This window comes from Spea bombifrons, chromosome 6, assembly GCF_027358695.1.
Source record: "Spea bombifrons isolate aSpeBom1 chromosome 6, aSpeBom1.2.pri, whole genome shotgun sequence".
Classification (NCBI taxonomy): Eukaryota; Metazoa; Chordata; class Amphibia; order Anura; family Pelobatidae; genus Spea; species Spea bombifrons.
Window position 1 is genome coordinate 8,159,519 of NC_071092.1, and position 4,961 is coordinate 8,164,479.

Here is a 4,961-nt window from a genome sequence, read left to right on the forward strand (position 1 = left end):
TAGGTAAACAATTGGGGTTTGTTTAATAAATTAAGTAATCTAGAGAAGTCAAAGAAGGGAAACTTAAAACGATGAGTGAATCGGCCACAATAAAGGAAGATGTCAATTTTGATATTGGGCACGTCCACTGGGAAAAAAAAACCTGTGGACCCCCATAAACGTTCTCGCTTGATTGCTTGATTTTTAACACGTTGGACCACAACGGCTTTATCTTTATACATAACTCCTGAAGACTCACTATATGTATCTTTTATGTGCTCATAAGTTATTATTTTCCACCAGGGCTCCTATTAAAACCATTTGGTTACCAGTATGGTTGATCTACAACATGTAAGCCAAACTCAGTAGCAGGGGTAGGCACCAACATCGCCCATGTTGGGCATTTACTGGGGTCCGTGGTGGACAATTTAAGGAGGTTTTAGGTCAATTAGGGTTTTGTATCGACAGAGCCGTGGAAAGATAGCTTTAAAGGGGGGGCGTAAAGAGAACCCAAGTAGGTTACCTGCTGTGTATCGAGAAGGACGACAGCCAGACAGATCCATCACTTTCTTATGAAGCCGACAGAGCAGAATATTTCGCAATTAAGCCTTTTCCGCCCTCGCCCTGGAAGATGGGACCAGTTATTAGGTTCTGCCGGGACACTCATTCTGTTCCAAGCAATGTGGATTTGGTATGGCTTGATATTACTTTGCAAAGTTTGACAGAATGATAAATATTTTTATTTATACAAAGAAAAAAATCCATTTGAGACGGCACACAACAAACGTCAAGAACGGGAACATGATAACCCAAACCCGATTTGCCGGAGGGCGCGTTGAACGAACCCACCTGACATTTTACTGATTAATGGGAAATCCGATACTTTCTCGTCCGATTATTAAAAACGAAGAGGGTAAAATAGTTGCGAAGACTTAAACAAGTTAAACTGGAGTTTTTGTCTGGCTGACATTGGCAGATTGAAAGGAACGGATTCATTGTCTATGTTATTTGTACATTGTTGTCCTTAAACCCATCGGAAACTAGGGGGAAAAAGGTCCCATGACATCAGAGACATTAACCCCTTAAGGACAATGGGCGGTCCCTAAACCTATTGAAAACAATGCATTTTGACCCCGTACATGTACGGGCTTTGTCATTAAGGGGTTAAAAAAGAATTCTACCCTGCCAAATGGACTGCACATGGGACATCGGGGTCTGTTCACTAAAGGGAGGGTTATCAGGACAGTTTGCAGGACTGTGGTGTAAGTCTCCTTGCGCATTGAATTATACATTGTACAGGGCCAGCTCACACCGTCACTCCAAGGAAACCTGCCACTCTCTACCTTTAGAGAAGAAACCCGTCTGAGCTTCATTGTTCATTCTCAGCTCACTTTTTAGAGTCGAAAATTTACCATTTTTGCCTATAATACATAATTTTGGGAATGAAAAACATTCAAGTGAAAAGCTTGGCAGATTCTCTAAGTTCCTCGTAGAGCGCCGAGTTGGTTGAATGTAACCGGCAAGAGTGCTGTCTATCCATGGCCGCCAGCGGGCAGGTGGTCTTCAAGAGTTTTCAGGGTAGTCCTCTTCTTGATACGATGAGTATGAAACCAATGGCCTTCCTTGCCCCATCGTAGGTTTTAAAGCCCCCTATTTTATTGACGGCATTGAACATCATAAAGGTGTGCAATCCAATCACATTTCATATAAATATAACAGGTTAACGGGAAAACCTGGTTACCCCACTTAATGGAGCCCTGACCGGGGCAGATGATACATCTCTAGCCCCTGACAGTTCTGGACAGCGTGTTATAATAAACTCGGAATTAACCAGCGAGACTAATTCCAGGCTGCGCTCAGTCCTGTCTCGTCTACAAATTCCGCCGCAGGATCTAATTACATCTTCAGGGAGGCGATGAGCTGTGTAATAAATAGATTTCATTACGGCTTCATGTAAATAAATATCATTTCGTACGGATTAGGATTCCAAGCGGAGGATTCCAATTAACCCTTTAACCCCTGCTGGCCACTTTGCGTTGTGCTGATTCCGCAACGTGACGTTCGACGGCTTCGATGTTTTTAGCTCATTTGGCTAATACCGTGAACTTTAGCTCTGCCTGGGATTTAGGGACCTTGATTTTACTTTTTTTTCAAGCTCACCATAGATTGGAAAACACTCTGGTTCAGTCTGTCTAACGTGGACCAAAATGTAGGCGCCAATATTGTGGCCTCTCTCTCATGGCTAATAAAACTCTATCGCCATTTTTTATATAATAAAAATATAAATGCAATCTATAAAATCTATAAAGTTAGTTTTCATTCTCTACTTTGAATTTTGAATGACTTTGTTCAGTAAGTTGTCCCATTAAATAAACCATCAAGGAAGGTTCCCCCAATGTCCATGAACTTCTGTATATACTTGTGTGTATGTGTAGCCGAGTGTGTATGAATGCATGGATGTTGTAAGAGTGGATGTGTGAATGGGTAAGTGGACATGTCCACGGGTTAGAGGGAACATTGGCTAGGGGTGATATTCAGGGACCCCTATTGTTGTTTTTTTATATTTAGTATATAGGTTCCCTGGGTGCAATTTCAAATGTTTTTACAACATAAGATCCCTGCTGCATTGTTACGTTATAATAAGAAATAGTAAATAAGGTCCAGCCTGGTGCTGTTCTAGAAGTGGCATAGTTTTCAATTAAATTGATTCCCAATTACTACTTTTTATGTTTATATAGAGGGTGGTAGATAAGTAAAACAGTCTCACAGCAGAGGTGGTAAGGGCTAATACAGGAGGACTTTACACATCCATGGCATAGACATGTGGCTATCCTGGATCTAAGACAAGATAAAGGACTGATTAAGGTTTGATTCTTTACATGAGACAAAACGGGCGGTCTAGATGGGCCGAATGGATCTTATCTGCCGTCATGTTCTGTGTTTTCTACGTTACTATATTAAACTCATTCACAGATGACCCGAAGAGTTTAAGACCCAGCACAAGTAAATCTAAAAAGAGGTGAGAAAACTTACACTGGGGCCAAAGTACCTTCGTCTGTTTACCCTTCATGCCCAACCCAAGGTGGGCACTGCGGACCACATGCTTAAATTCTCTACCGCGGGAGGCAAAAACCAATAATTGTTAGTATGACTAAACCATCGTCTCCCAGGTAAAAACTTTTTAACATTTTATGCTTTTATGAAACTGGATGTTTGTCTCCCGATGTACCGTCACCTTGCTCCTCGGGAGGGTTTTAAGGTAAGGTTATTTTGCCTAAACATTAAAATGGATCAGAGGGGGCTTACATCAGTCGAAGGGTTGCATTCAAGTGCCTACCTTTTTGCTGATTTTACTGTTAATTTGCTTTTAAATGGGCCTGGAGGCGTCTTTTGAAGTCCACTTCCCCATCGCTCGTACAATTAGATGCGGTACTTTGTGTTTCCACGGCACATTTGTGCATCGTAGAGCGGGTCACTCGTGTCTGACTCTTTTCAGATGCTAATGGTCAGTTCTCTCTGCCCAGACACTCAGCCCATTCTCCAGACCTCACATAATACCGCCGGATCGATTTCCTCATACTTGAGTGGTTGAGGAGTCTTTGTGTCACACGTCTACATCCAAAAACCTAATTATCTGAATGCCCTGTTTTATGCGAGAGGTGTTTAATGGACACGTAATGATCTTCGTTAAGAAAGAAAGCACCCACCCCTCCCCCATTTATCACGACCCCTCTTAATGGCCTGCCTTCCAGTTTTGGTGGTTCTCTTGTCTTTCCTTCCTCCTTTGTGGTTGTTTCTCTTTTTCAACTTCTATGGCAACATAGAACTAGAACTATCATTGCCTGCTTTTATGTCACATGACAATTAAGTATTCCAAACAAAGCAAAGTTTTAAACAAATTCTTTCTTGGAAGAGTTTGGGAATTCAACAGTACTGGGAATCAGATGAGAGCTGGCACCTTCTGGCCCAGGGGCCAGGTAAAGCTGAGTGGCCCCAGGCTCCTTGCCCTCCACCCAACTAAAGTATACCTTAGAACAGGGGTAGGCAACCTTCGGCACTCCTAATGTTGTGGACTACATCTCCCATAATGCTCTTACAGTCATAATGCTGCCAAAGCATCAAGGGAAATGTAGTTCACAACATCTGGCGTGCCGAAGGTTGCCTACCCTTGTCCATGTTGGACTGGCCCTCCTGAGAATGATGTTTCTAATGCTACATTTAGTTACAAACGTGTTACATTTACCTGAATGTGTGCCTTTAACCCCATCACGACCATATAGATGTAACGGTACAAGAAAGCCATACATATTTCGCGCACATTCTTAACATCTGCCACCTATTAATCCCTCCTGCTTCTAATGGGATGCTATTCTACTTGTCTAACACCCTCTCATTGAAGTAAAAAATTGACCTGGAGATGCCGGGGATTGAACCCGGGGCCTCACACATGCGAAGCGTGCGCTCTACCACTGAGCTACATCCCCTATAGTGCTGCAGCCTGCGTTTAAGGGTGTGACTGTGTACATGTATATACGTCCAGCACAATCAAATACACTGAAGCCAGTATGGACGACATGACTGCTTGCCTCTTGGATTGTCCTGTATGCCTTTGCCCTTGACCTCTGCTTGATATACTCAAGTCTGTTTGTTTGCCGCCTGCCTTGACTATTTGGACTGTTCCCGACTAGGTCTTCTGTTCAATGCTCATCATTTGCACCCTCTTGCTTCTGCCTCTATCAAGGGGGTCCTGCTTACCTACTATTGCAGACCACCAGATGGGGTGCCTGGCAAGTAATAGCACCCCCTGCACCTACGCTCCTTACACCATCCCTGACAAGCGACTAGATACTCGAAGATCTAACAAATTATAGAACAGAGCCTTATTTTTAAGGATTCCCTAATTAAAGAAAAAAATACCTTAATGAAACCTGGCATTGCGCAACACATACATGATTAGTTAATAATCCTGGTACTTAGTGTAT

General features: G+C 42.8%; 1 non-coding gene across 1 annotated transcript; it reads right to left on the reverse strand.

Moving 5' to 3' along the window:
* Positions 1-4,391: 4,391 nt before the first annotated feature.
* On the reverse strand, positions 4,392-4,463 carry TRNAA-CGC (transfer RNA alanine (anticodon CGC)). The gene has a single exon. It is a non-coding gene; the product is annotated as a tRNA-Ala (tRNA).
* Between the last annotated feature and the right edge of the window lie 498 nt (positions 4,464-4,961).